Source organism: Neolamprologus multifasciatus, chromosome 12 (genome assembly GCF_963576455.1).
Source record: "Neolamprologus multifasciatus chromosome 12, fNeoMul1.2, whole genome shotgun sequence".
Taxonomy (NCBI): Eukaryota; Metazoa; Chordata; class Actinopteri; order Cichliformes; family Cichlidae; genus Neolamprologus; species Neolamprologus multifasciatus.
The window spans coordinates 32,857,017-32,872,063 of NC_140450.1; the positions used below are offsets into that span (position 1 = coordinate 32,857,017).

At 40.3% G+C, this 15,047-nt stretch overlaps 1 long non-coding RNA gene across 1 annotated transcript in view; it reads left to right on the plus strand.

Annotated features, from left to right (window-relative positions):
- The window catches only part of LOC146507337 (uncharacterized), a 153,371-nt gene extending 149,443 nt beyond the window's left edge, over window positions 1–3,928 (plus strand). The window contains exons 2-3 of the long non-coding RNA XR_014877290.1: window positions 75–187; window positions 270–3,928. This is a non-coding gene — a long non-coding RNA (uncharacterized LOC146507337). The remainder of the gene's footprint in view (window positions 1–74; window positions 188–269) is intronic.
- Window positions 3,929–15,047: the final 11,119 nt, after the last annotated feature.

A 15,047-nucleotide genomic window follows, 5' to 3' on the forward strand; every position in this document is an offset into this window, starting at 1 on the left:
CATGTATATTTATTTATTTTTGTTTCTCTCTTTCTTTCTCGCTTCCCTGCTCACAACGCGATGCCTGGGCGGAGCTAATCATGATCTCCCGGTTGCTGTCCTCACACCTGCAAGCAATTTCTCACCTGAGGTTCATCATCCTGTTTACCAGCCACTTCTGAAGGCAGTGGACTGTTGTGTAACATTTGTTAGTGCAATTCTAGCTGTGGAAATATTTTGATTTCTCTTTGTGCTTTGCTTGGCATTCAACATTTTGTCCTTGTATATAGATTTTCCGTGCCCCGCCTTGAGACCCTGTTCGTGAGTGTGGCAGTTGCAGTGAGCCTGTGGAGACCCTCCATGGACCTGTGGATTCGCTGGACCCATTCTCCCCACTTGTATATAGTGCACTCTGTGTCATGTAAATAAAATAAAAAAAACTGTTTATTGTGATTCGTAGTCTGCGCTTGAGTCCTGCTCAGCCTTGACAATTTTTAGTCACTTTCGGTTCAAGCTTCTCCCACATATTGCATACTCTGCTTTTGTCCTCAAATCAGGTAGGAAGTGTCTGTGTGGTTGAGCTGGTCTGGTCTGTCTAGACTCTAGACTTTCACTAGATAGATCAGGCTGCACCCACCTGTGAAACAGGTGGAGGGTCACCAGGACATGCAGAACTCTTGCCTCCTTAGTAGAAAGGGCCACTGCCAGAGGCGGAGGGCAGTGAGGCATCCAACCCCCATCTCCTCAATATGGGGTATGATCTGAAATAACAATAGATTGATAATTGCAAGTTTCAATAAGTGGAAGAGGACATTTATCAGTGACAAATGAATTTATCCAATAGAACATTTTGTGGACAGGAATATTGTCGGAGCATGCCCTGGACGAGTGTCCTTATTAGAGCTTCTTTCTAGGTTAGAGAGCACACAGCTTGTACCTCCAGCTAAAATGAGATTGTGTGTTGTCATATCCAGAATTCACGAGAATAAATAGACAATTAAGGTTTCATCATCCCATTTGGGGTCGTAAATGTTGGCTTAAATCAGTTCATAAAGTTGTCCATAATGTTGGCCAACCACAATAATACAAGGACCCATAGGATCAGATAAAATGGTTGATACAACAGCCATAGAGTTATCTAATCAAAGAGCAACAGTATGAATGTGTATGTGTGATAGCCACTAACCCATTTATGTGAATTAACTTATATTTAAGCTATTTTAGTTTAAATGTAAGTGATATTTTCTTTTGAAAATCCTCTAAATTAACTAGTTTTAACTATAGACCTGGTAACTAGTCTGGGATATTTGTAGCTGATGCTCCATTTTTGTACCAGTAGGTGGCAGTGTGAGACCATGGTTCGGCCTGTTGTTAGTAGTCAGAAGCATGCTCAGCACTGTTTTCTCATAATGTTACATGTACTCCCTGCCTTATCATTTCTTTCCTGCTTGCAGGCAGGTACTGTACCAGAAATAGAAAATAAAAGCAGTCACACCCGATATATTGCAAAGATTAGTTATTAAGGTCAGAAACTGGAAGCACAGAAACATTGTTTAGTCTAGTAAATTCAACGTTCTGTAATGTTACTGATCAGCTCCACCTTTATCGTGTGTTGTTTTAGTTGTTTGTTTTCTGCCATAAAGTATTTACTTAAATTCAGTGCACATATCAAGATGGTAGTGATTACACCGTTCTTTCGGAATCTTTCGAAATTCATGGATTTATCTTTTTAGCATTCATTTTGAAGCGAGTTTCATAAGAAAATTGGCTTTGTCTATGACAGTGGAATATGTTGATTCTCTTTGTCTATCTGATAACGGAACATGTATTGAGAATATGTGAAATCCTATCTCGCTCTTGACGGAAGCAGTTGCATCTTTTCCCTCTCCCTTCTCTTATCTTTCCTGCTTGGCTTCTCATGTCCTTGTGTATTCTCGTGTAACTTTCTAACCCTCAGAGAGTCTCTCAGTCTCATTCTCTAAGACCTAAAGAATTATGAATTTGATCAACTGGTCCCTTAACGAAATTGACACCCTATTTTTGATGAGAAGCCTGGGCTCGGGAGATCCTGATTGCCCTGCAGAGCCCCTTGCTGCCGGATACTCGATGATCGGTTGCGTCGTGTGTCTGGCGACACTCTCAATAGAGGACATTGAATGAGATCTACCCATTCGGAACCATGATAACAGAGTTCTGGCTGATCGGAGCTGGCTTGAACCTGGCTTATCAAAGAACAAAGAAAGCGGTCCCACAAGACTCGCTGACGTGATTGACGATGGGCAATCTCTGAGTACTCGCACTGTGTTTATTGAACGCAATATGGATAAGATCTTAGAGAAGCTCATGGCTCTGCAATGGGAAATTGACAGACCAAGTGACCAGTGATGGACATTAGACCAACTGTGAAATTGCATGCAGTTGTTCACTTTAACCCAAACAATCATCTCCTTCACTCATTTGGCTCCTGAACAAGAAATTCTCCCTGATCCTATCCTTCAAGGACACCTGCATTGGATCAGGACTGTTGACTTTTCTTAACCAGGTAAAAGGACACTCTCTCTCAAGTTGAACAGGACACACACACACACGTACACTGACGCAGATGTACACCCCCCCCCCCCCCCTCCAAACGCCTCCGATGGTTGCACCCACCCGATGCAGACGGCGATTGACCGGGCCAGCGTGGAATCATGCTGCTGTCTACACCGGCGACCTCTCACCCCATTTACCCATCCCTGTTGCTTGTCATGTGTTTTCATGGTGTTACGGTGTGAAGATTCATGTGCTTTTTGTGCTGAGGAATTTTTGTTTTCTGTTCTCATACTGATCCCCTACCAGGAGCTCAGTCTGAGTAGAGTTCTCTTTTTCCTCCTCCACTCCCCTATTGTGTTGTACATTTCACTGTTTTTCTGTAAGCTCCCTGTTCTGACCTGTCTCCCCAATGTGATGTTTGTGTAATGTATGTATGGTCGGAAGGGGTCCAATTTTGCTGCAGGCAACTGCAAGTGACAAATAAAGCTTCATCATCATCATCATCATCATCATCATGTGAGCTATTTTTGGAAAAAGTAAATACACAGTTGTAATACTATAAAGTAACAAAAGACTGCATAAGTTTGAATTGGAATAAATAATGGAGCAACGACTAGCCACGTCTCCCTGGCTAGTAATTTCTTTCCTGGTTGCAGGAAAGTAATTTTGGAGTAATTTTTGACCAGGATATGTTCTTCAGTGCACATATTAAACAAACATGTAGGACTGCTTTCTTCCATTTGTGCAATATCTCTGAAATGAGGAATATCCTGTCTCAGCATGACGCTAAAAACCTAGTTGTAACACATGATACTTTACCACTACAGAATGTAGAGGAAGTTAGGATCTTGGGTTTATGTTCTCTAGAAATCGACTAAGGAGCAAGTGACACAGCTAAAAGAACAGTTAACATTTATTTAAACAAAACCATAAGTAGTCATTCAACAATTCACAATGAGAAAATTCCAATAGTCCATGTTTGTCAGTCTGTGTACTCAGTTCAGAGTTCTTTTCAGTCTTTTCGGTTCAGGTGTGTGAAGTGTGTGTGGATAGTGTTAATGTTAGTAGTACTACCCAGTTAGTGTATTGTTTTGAGATCTCATAAGCTTATCTGTCAGGAAGTAACGCGTCTGTCACTTCTAAGTAGGCTGCAAACCTTCCTGCATCGCAGCTGGGATCCTGAATCCTGGCTGCAGGTGAATTTACTGGTCTCACTCGCACAATTTCAGACTCCAACAAAAAGACCAACCTGCACAGGGCAGTGAACACATTTTGCATTAATATTATAAAACAACTTAATCAACACTAGTGACCATACACCTCTCACTCTTTGTATATAACAACTTAATGCAATCGATAATAACAGAATTAAAGAACCTTAAAACAGTTTCCAAAGGCACTTATCACACAAAATTAACTCACATCTCCTCATCATCACATCATTTTGTGAACAGCAGTAACATTAATCCAGCACTTACTGAATTGTGAGATTGCACCTCATCGATGCACGAGAGAAGCACAAAACGTGGTCGCAGTACTATTTATCCAAAGACTGGTCATATTTATTTCACTTCAGTTCATTTTTATTTCAAACATGTACATTCACCATCATTACATAATATCATTCAACTCTTTTGTTTGAAAAGGAGTAGGCAGAAGTATACACTTATTTGCCCCTACCCCCTCAAATTTTACATCTCATTCATTTAATTTTCTTTTAGTCTTAAATTAAACAAACAAACAAATGGAACAACAGCAAAACAAAGAAAAAACATCACAATATCATTTCCTTCATATAAATAAAGACAGAATATGTAAATTTGATTCACAAATAATGAAACAAACAAACCAAAACATCACTTCAATTACTGTCCTGGGTTAACCCCGTTTTCTTCATTCTTATATTTGTTTAAGATTTGTTTTTTATATTTTATCTTAAACTTGTTTATGTTGTTACTTTCTTTTATTTGTTCTGTTAGACTGTTCCGTAATTTAACTCCTGCTATTGAGATAGACATACTTTGTCGTTGTTCTAGCACTTTGTAGTTTTAAATTCCATTTCCCTCTTAAGTTATACCCCCCTTCTCTTTCTATAAACGATTTACAGATGTCTTTTGGAAGAATTTTATTTCTTGCTTTATATATTATTTGCGTTGTTTTAAACTTCACCAAGTCTTGGAATCTCATGCATTTTGATAAAGAGTGCATTTGTATGTTCCCTGTATTATTTATTATTCTAATGGCCCTTTTCTGCATTATCGTTATTGTTTGTGTATTACTTCACAATAGCTCATATATGGTAGTAGTGAAGCACAGTATAATATGTGCAGTGCTTTCTGCACAACGGCAACGCCCCCTTTCCAATTTCCCCCTAACAACGATGGTGTGGTCATTATGGACATTGTCAACACATATTTCTACTTCAATATTTTTCTTATGTTTTCCAAATAACATAAATTTGCTTTGATCTAGATTTAATGATAATTTATTTATATCAAACCACTTCTTTAATATCTTTAATTCCTGTGTGATCACCTCCAAAACCTGTGGCAATTCCACACCTGAACAAAATATATTTGTTTCATCTGCAAATATTACAAACTTTAGAATCTTCAATATTTGGCAAATATCATTTATATACATAATAAACCTTCTGCCCCTCAGGCAGGAGGCTGAGGAGCATTAAATGCAAAACCACCAGACTGACAAACAGCTTCATTCCAGAAACTGTGAGACTTCTCAGTCAATAATGGACAAGAACTGTTATTGTAGCACCTAATCACTACTGACATCGTCACTTTATCAATGCTAGACATCATGCCATTTGCTGCTAAAGTATTTATACCTACATTTCTATATCTATACTCCATACTGGTACTCAGGTTGTTGCACTCTATTTATTTTATATGTATTACTTTAATGCTTGCATTTATAATACTCAGGTTGCTGCACTTAATTTATTTGTAATACTTATTACTTGTTATTCTGTTTTCTTTTTATTCTGTTTCTTTCGCTCTGGGACCACGTGCACGTAATTTCGTTCCACCTCAGGTAAACATGTGACGCGAATGACAATAAAGACTCCATGAATTCTTTTGGACCTAATACTGATCTTTGAGGTATGTCACAAGCAACATTCATCAATTTAGATTCCTATTCATTTATTTGTACATATTGTTGCATATTCACTAGCTTTTTATCAGTCCAAAACCACTCCCCCAAACCAGTGTTGCCAACTTAGCGACTTTGTCGCTATATTTAGCGAGTTTTCAGACCCCCTAGCGACTTTTTTTTCTAGAAAAAGTCGCTAAAAAAAGACGTGAAAGCGCATATCGCTTTTACTCTCAACAAGCAGCGGGTGCTGTAACGCAGTCAGTTCTTCTTTTACTCTTATGCTGTTTTGTGGATCAGGTTTAAAACTACTTATAAACACACACACACACAAAGTAACTCCACCAGAGTGCCTATTTCGGGTCACTTTTGCCGGTCCAAGCCCGGGTAAAGGAGCAGGGTTGGAATTGTGACATTACAAAAAACAATAATTGCTAAAAGAAATTTAATTTGTAGTTCTAAATAAATTCTAAATGCATTTAGGACGTTTTTTGCTCACTTTATGTCTCGTCCACGATGTTATTTCTCTCTCCAGCAGCGTAGGCTACAATTACATTAGCATGACCAATTATGCAAATTAGGTGATGACGTCATTTAGCAATAGCGATTTTCCTTACTGAGGAGTTGGCAACACTGCCCTAAACCCATACCTTCCATTTTTTTTATTAGAATTTCATGATTGACAGTATCGAATAGGGCTGCCACAAACGATTATTTTGATAGTCGACTAGTCACTGATTATTTTTGCGATTAGTCCACTAATCAGATCATCATCCATTGGACATACAACTACAGCTTATTGCACCAGCAGCACCTGCTCTTATATAACTATCATTAGCTTACAGCTTTAAGTGTATGTGCTAACTAAAAATAAAGACAAGATGATAGTTTATTAAATTTTAATTAAATTTGCAGATTGTTTCGGTGAAGTTTAATAAACTCCTTGCTATCTAAAATATAACAGGACACCGGAGTATATTCTCGAGCATCTCACACTTCTGATAATCAGTTGTCTGGTTGACGTTTATTCAGCTGTGTAAAAACTATAACTTTAATCTCAGCCAAACCGATTTACTCAGGAACAAATAAAATACTGAAAAAAGCCAAACAATAACATTTTTAAGTTATCTAAGTGACTTATATATCATGTTTAACCTGAGTAGCGAAAGACGGCGGTGGGTTTGAAAACAATTTACCGGGAGTCCGGTGTTCTCACGGCTCTAGTGAGCCTAGCCCCCGGCTAGCTATCGAGCTAGTGGGTAACAGACGTCTCCGAAAATGTCGGAGCACTTTTGAAAATATGTGGTGTCTTGATAAACTGAGCAGATATTTGAGGTTTACACAGCTACATTCTCGCCTGGAAATGTGTTAAACATTTATTTTGTGGCCCAGAAAGAATAATAAGTAATATTAAAACTAACTAGCTGCCGCCATTGTTGGAAACTGAGCAGGGCTGCGCTATGAATTCTGGGACAGAGCTTCTTCTTCTTCGGGGTTTAACGGCAGCTGGCATCCTTGTACATGCAGTGCTGCCATCTTCTGTTTCAGTCTGTTATTACACTCTTAAATCCTACTACTTATTCCTGCGTCTTTTGGGATCTTACAAAGCTTCAAACGACGCGTCGACTATTAAATCAGTCGTCGACGATTTTGATAGTCGACATAATCGTGACTAGTCGACTAATCGTGGCAGCCCTAGTATCAAACAGTTTTTGTTAATTAAAAAGAATATATATATATATATATATATATATATATATATATATATATATATATATGACTCAGCAAAGCTGGTGCCGTAGAGGAGGGAGGCTGCTCCCCTGAGAAATTCAACAGGACAGGGCAAAACTACAATCTTGATTCATCCATGTGAGAAAAACAAAAAAGAAATGACTGGACCTCATTCACAAGCAGTATGTACATGCAAATCTATGTGTAAATCATATGTACCAACATTTCACAAACAAATCAGTGATTAAATACTTTCATATGGGGTGTTGTTCACACTCTAGGAACAACTTCAGAAGTCCCTTTTACCGTGCATACAAACAATGAGCAATGAATAAATGATGAAAGCCTGGCTGTTACAAGTCTTTAAACTGTATATTAATACTAATACTGTAGTTACTACCAGTAAGTAGCAACAGCATGCAAAAGAAACTCAAGTATCCATTTCAATTTGATTTTTAGCATTGGACAGACTGGCATGGAGAGTATTTGAAGTTTGCTACAAAGCTATTACCAACATTTTCTTGTGTTTCTGTAACAATATCATCAGTGTGAAGTGGATTTTTTCCTTCACAGCAATTGAAACTGGCTGAGCGGCCTACTAGATTACTATTCCCAAACTGAGTAACATCTTAATTACCCTTTATTTTGTGAAATATGTGTCAGAAAGTTATGAAAGGCTTATGTGGACAGGTAAGCTGACACTTTATTTAAAGAAATGTCAGGAACTGTCAGGAAAATAATTTCAGGAAAAAAATTAAACTCTTTGTGGTATTAGTTTTGAGATAATCTGCCCTCCTCATCTGATTACTTATATTTGGATATAAATATTAAATGTAGAAACCATCCTGCTGATCTCTTCACCAGGAGAAATGCTATTAGTTCTATTGCAGAAGTCAGACTGGTTGTTGAGAATGATTCCAGTGCTTGGAGAGAGGCCCTCGCAGCCAAATCTGTAAACAAAAAGATATTACATTCAAAGAAAGAAAAATGTGTGATAGCTGGTTTCTAACAGTGAAACAGAATGATGCAGGTGCTGACTTGTCATTGATGGTGCTAATCACAGACACAATAGGTCCATCTTCAGCCAGCACAGATACATGTGTGGTACCAGTGGTGTCTCAATTTGAGATGATTTTGTAATAATTGTTATCACGAGTCTCGTTAGTTATTTTTGCCGCAGAGAGAATGAAAAGAGAATCAAAAACAAAAACATTACATAAAATACAGAAATATCAAAACAATAAGCAATATTAAAAAGAAAAGGAAATCCATCCATCTTCTTCCACTTATCCGGGGCCGGGTCAAGGGGGCAGCAGCACTACGCATAGAACCTCACTTTCCCCAGCCACCTCCTACAGCTTATTCGGGGGAACCCCAAGGCGTTCCCAGTCCAACCAAGAGATATAATTTCTCCAGCTTTTCCTGGGTCTGCCCCAGAGCCTCCTTCCAGTGGAATATGCCCAGAATATCTCACCCAGGTGACGCCTAGGATGCATCCTTTTGATGTGGAGGAGCAAGGGCTCTAGTCTGAGTACCAAAGAGCGACTCAAGGGACCCCCATGCGAGGAAGACCAAGAAAAAACGTTCACCCTGTTCAGCCAGTTGCCTGGCTAGGGTTACCAGGCAACTCCAGGCCCAGGGAGGGTGCCCCAGGGCTTCTGGTGTTTGAGCTTTGGGCTTTTAGAAATATTGTTACTCATTTGTGTCAGTTGCTACACCACTTGAAAATAAAAGTTAAGTCCTAACTAAATGCAGTGTTGTACTATTTTGTTGCACTGTATGCAACCAAAGCAGGTTCAAATCTATTAGTGAATTTTCTTAGCAGTATTTCATGATACTTACTTTATCTGAGTGGAACTTTGGATCTCAGATATGTTCCTTTAATCCATTGGCAAATTTTAAAACGTCAATATAACGGTGATAAAATAATGTTTTTTCATCAATTGTCTTCGGTTCTGAACTCATTTTATATCCTGAAAATATAATCAATTTTTAATGTGCGTGTGCCTGTTGCCATATGCAATAACCACTAAATGCATTATTTAAACAGATCAGTTCAAAACATAAACGTATCCAATAAGCATCATATTCAAAGTGTAAATGAGCAGCAGCCCTAGAGTCAGTGTCTAAGGAACCTTTCATGATGCACGAGGCTGAGGATGGCTCCTCCTGCAGGCAGTGGAGGGAAGTACATCTGGTACTCTCTCAAAGAAATATTTCACGCATCAGTCACTGTAACGCTTTGACATTAGACTGAGGGGAGACCAGCGTGCAGGGCAAGCTGCTGCTGGCAGCTTTCCCAAGTCCTTTAGTAAATTAACAAGTAAAGCTTTGATAGTGATGGAGAAAGGTCGTCAGCTCCAACCATGCCAATAAAAAAGGCAAGGTGACCAGGTGCAAGCTCAGCCAACACTTTCAAATTAGCATTTAAGGCCATAAGTTTAATTGTCTGTTTTTGTCACACTCAAATGATACACAGCACCAGAAAGACAAAACAAAGGGAGGTACACAAACAAACATATAGTTTTGCTGTGAAAGAAAGAGAATGTGAGTGTCTGTGTTTGAGTGTTTGTCATGGAAAATACTTGAAAAATGAGGCTGAGTGACTGCAACAATGATGTCATATACTTATCTTCCTTTCTATTTACGTAGGCCTCCATGTGGGAACATAACACAGATGTCTGGGCACTATCCATAAGCAGTCTCTGTCTTTCTTGATCCATATCTTTTACATATCTCCTGATTTTGAATTTTTTTTTAATAAGGAGTTGATCCAACACATGTACAAAACAATTTGTAGTGGTCATTAGGGTATCTGGTATTTCTATATCGCATTTAATGAAAGTCTAAAATAGGTCAGTAAGTCTGCATAGTTTGAAATTTCCCCATAATTTTGTCACGGTTCTGGGTCAGTTTGACCCAGTATTTTGAGTTGTTATGTTTTGGTTTATTTTTGAATGATGGATTGTTCTTTATGTTTCTCTGGTGCTTTGTTGGTTTTTATGATGAATCTGTGTTTCAGTTATTCTGGTATGTTTCTGCATTATGATTAAGGTTTGGGTTGTATTTTGTTATTATCGCAGGTTTAGTTCAGTGTAGTCTGTCTCACTCTGTCAAGTCAGTGTCCTAGTAAAGTGTGTCTTGTTTCCTGTTTTACTTTGAAGCTTCATGTTCCTGTCTTATGTCACTGTGTGCAGCTTTGCTCCTCCTGTCTCATTAGTCCAATTTCTCCCAGCTGTGTCTCCCTCCTGTTGCCCATTCCCTGATTACCACCCTGTGTATATTAGCCCTGTTTTCCTGTGCTCAGTGTTGCGTCGTACCCTCAGATCCTGCCTGTCTGTTCCTGTTTGGCTTCTTGGTTTGGTTTTTGTATTGGTGCCAGCAATGGCACCCCTAGGCAGCATCATTAGAAGACATAGCATACATTTTCACTGCTATGCAGATGACACCCAGCTCTATCTGTCCATGAAGCCAGATAACACACACCAATTAGTTAAACTGCAGGAATGTCTTAAAGACATAAAGACTTGGATGGCCACTAACTTTCTGCTTCTTAACTCAGATAAAACTGAGGTCATTGTACTCGGCGCTGAAAAGCTTAGAAATATGGTATCTAACCAGATTCTTACTCTGGATGGCATTACCTTGGCCTCCAGTAACACTGTGAGGAACCTTGGAGTCATTTTTGACCAGGATATGTCCTTCAACGCACGTATTAAACAAATATGTAAGACTGCGTTCTTCCATTTGCGCAACATCTCTAAAATTAGAAATATCCTGTCTCAGAGTGACGCTGAAAAACTAGTTGATGCATTTATTACTTCCAGGCTGGACTACTGCAATTCATTATTATCAGGATGTCCAAAAAACTCACTGAAAAGCCTTCAGTTAATCCAAAATGCTGCAGCAAGAGTACTGACAGGGACTAGAAAGAGAGAGCATATTTCTCCTGTTTTGGCTTCCCTTCATTGGCTTCCTGTTAAATCCAGAATTGAATTCAAAATCCTGCTCCTCACATACAAGGTCTTAAATAATCATGCCCCATCTTATCTTAATGACCTTGTAGTACCATATCACCCTATTAGAGCACTTCGCTCTCGCTCTGCAGGCCTACTTGTTGTTCCTAGAGTATTTAAAAGTAGAATGGGAGGGAGAGCCTTCAGTTTTCAGGCCCCTCTTCTGTGGAACCAGCTTCCAGTTTGGATTCAGGAGACAGACACTATCTCTACTTTTAAGATTAGGCTTAAAACCTTCCTTTTTGCTAAAGCATATAGTTAGGGCTGGACCAGGTGACCCTGAATCCTCCCTTAGTTATGCTGCAATAGATGTAGGCTGCCGGGGGATTCCCATGATGCATTGAGTTTTTCCTTTCCAGTCACCTTTCTCACTCACTATGTATTAACAGACCTCTCTGTATTGAATCGTATCTGTTATTAATCTCTGTCTCTCTTCCACAGCATGTCTTTATCCTGTCTTCCTTCTCTCACCCCAACCGGTCGCAGCAGATGGCCGCCCCTCCCTGAGCCTGGTTCTGCCGGAGGTTTCTTCCTGTTAAAAGGGAGTTTTTCCTTCCCACTGTCGCCAAAGTGCTTGCTCATAGGGGGTCATATGATTGTTGGGCTTTTCTCTGTATCTATGAAGCGCCTTGAGGCGACATTTGTTGTGATTTGGCGCTATATAAATAAAATTGAATTGAATTGAATTGAATTGAATAAAAGCTGAATTTTTCCATCTCAGAGTCCTGCACTTGAATCCTCATCTCTGCCTGCCCGCACATAGAGCCCTGACAGAACGATGCAACCAGTAATGGATCCAGCGGACTCACGTTTTGCCTCAGAGGAGGAGTATCTCGCACAGCTGAGGGATTATTGCCAGTGCATACTTCACTCTGTGGATCACTTCAAGAGGCAACTGGAGGTAGTGTTTTTTGATCATTATTTGTCGTCAACTACCTCCACTGTCAGCTTTATGGACATAAAGATTAAAACAAATAATAATTGATCTGACACCGTGGCTCAGCTTCGAACTGTTTAGCATGGGCGATCCGGGGAAGGACAATTCAGCTGCCCTCTTGGAAGCCCTCGCTGCTTGGTATTCTCGGCACCAACCTTTCCCGTCATTATTTATTGCCAAATCACTCGATCCACCCTTAAAGAAGAAGGTGCACCCTCGCCATGCTCACCCCATCACACCTCCACCTTCACCTGTGGTGTTAGTTGAGGCAGCAGTCATGGGGACTGCAACGCAGTTAGAGGACCTGTCTGCCCAGTCAGGCTGCACGGAGATGGAGATTCTCCCCAGAGGCTGAGTTTGTGTCTGTTGCCACCTCTGGATGCCTGAAGAAACAAGAACCTGGTGGGTTTCAGTCCTCAGCTCAGTTTCCGTTGCCCAGCAGCCACCTTCAGCTCATTTGCCAGTTTCCGTTGCCCAGCAGCCACCTTCAGCTCATTTGCCAGTTTCCGTTGCCCAGCAGCCACCTTCAGCTCATTTGCCAGTTTCCGTTGCCCAGCAGCCACCTTCAGCTCATTTGCCAGTTTCCGTTGCCCAGCAGCCACCTTCAGCTCATTTGCCAGTTTCCACTGCCCAGCAGCCACCTTCAGCTCAGTTTCCAGTGTCCCCTGCTCAGCCTGTAGCCAACTCCACCATCTCCAACTCCACTGTTACCTCAGCTACAGTCGCCCTCTGTTCAGTCTTCAGCCCCACTACCCGTAGCTCAGTCGTCAGCCCCGTCAGTCACTACCACAACCAGACTTACTACAAACTTTGTTACAGTCCATAGCCCAGTCAGTAGCTCAGCTGGTAGAGGAATCATTAACTTTGTCATCAGTTCAGGCCCCAGTGCTTTCACCCATTCAGTCAGTCACTCATCTTCACCCTCAGCCAGGGGTCCCAATTGCCTCTGGCCCTGCATCTGCTGCAGCTGGAGGGCCCGAGGAGCCCGTCCAGCTAGTGATGGGCAGATGAAGCTTCATGAAGCACTGAAGCTTTTCATCCAACTGGTTCACCCCAGCGCAAAGCGTCTTGAAGCTTCATTTGCTCTAGTAGGACACCTACTGTATGTGTAAAAAAAAAAAAAAATATATATATATATATATATTAGTTGGCATGAATTTGAAGAGTGTGGCATTTTGCACACAGCCTGTAAATGTCAACAACAAAAGGAGTGTGTAAAACATGTATATTGTAGTGATGGCAGTATACTGTGTATATTTATACTGGCAGTATGGAAAATGATTATTTGGAAATGCTTAAAATGGAAATGATCATTTACTGTGAGGTGAGGTGTGGTTGGGGTATGGACAGTGGTTGTGCTTTTGTAACTGAGGTATGGACAGTGATTAGTGTTTAGGGGACACATCATTGGTTTTTATTTAAAAACGGCAGTTTTTCCACTGTGGCAGGTTGTAGGCGATTCTTTATCTTTATTTTAATTTTTTTTTTGGGGGGGGGACAATATTTCCCCTGCTTTTGAAAACATTCTCTCACAGGGCACAGATGAGGCAGGGGTACACAGGTATGTCAGTGCTAACTTATATAAGTGAGGATAGACATATTTTTGTCTCTCCCAGTATTTAAGGGGGTCCTCCAGCCTTCCAATATTTGGCTCCATCATGTACCGTTGGAGATCAATATTCGCGGCTACTGTCACATTTTGTGTCTTTGTCTGCCTGACACTTTCATCCAGGCGACGCCACAGGTTGTTACCTAAACAATAAGGAGAGTTTTTATGTGATACTAACAATTCAATTTTCAATCCAATTTTATTTATATAGCACCAAATCACAACAACAGTTGCCTCTGGGTGCTTTATATTGTACAGTAGATCGTACAATAATAGATACAAAGAACATCCCAACAATCAGTTTATATAAATGCAACTCAAATGCAATAACAATAGTACCGTGGGAAACGGCCTCAACAGTTTGTGACGTTGATGGTTGTGGTGGTGGTGCGGAGGAAGAGGTGGTGGAGGCCCTCATTACGGAAGCACATCCTGCTTTCAGTCTTTTTTTTTTTTTTTTTTTTTGCTTCGCTAGCTCTTGCGGTACAGAAACCTGAGTTTTCTGAACCTTGGGTCCAGCAGTGTCGCAAGGAACATAATTCTCATGGTTTGTATTTTATCCAGCTTCTCTCAATAGCATCCTCAGCTTCTGAGCCAGAGAAGATGGGGATTTCGTCTTTTTTTTTTTTTTTTTTTCCCTGAGAGAGCTCAGTGGTTGCTTCGTTAATGGTGCTAGGACAACCAGACACACATTTCCACAGGTCCTTCCTCCCTGCAGCTGTCAGACTGTACAATCAGAACTGCTCCCAACAAACAGATGTTTACATCAGTGCTGTATCTTGCACTATTTTATCAACCGATTCACACTTTAACCAGGGTTCCCTCTTATCTGTATTTAATTTAACAACAGTATGGTACTCAGTTTTTGGTAACCATTGTCCTTCATGTAAATATGTAAAAATTGTGTATGTTTCTGTTCTGTGTCTTGTGTACTGATTGTTTGTATATGTGTTTTCTTGCTGCTGTTACACCCAAATCTCTCCTTGTGGGACAATTAAAGGGTTATTCTATTTTATTCACTCTGAAATTATACCAAATTCCTCAGATGAAATAGGTGTCATGTCTGTTGTGAGACTTGCCAAAGCAGCACCCACTGGCTCCCTTTGCTCAAACAGTCTTTGCAGCATATTAT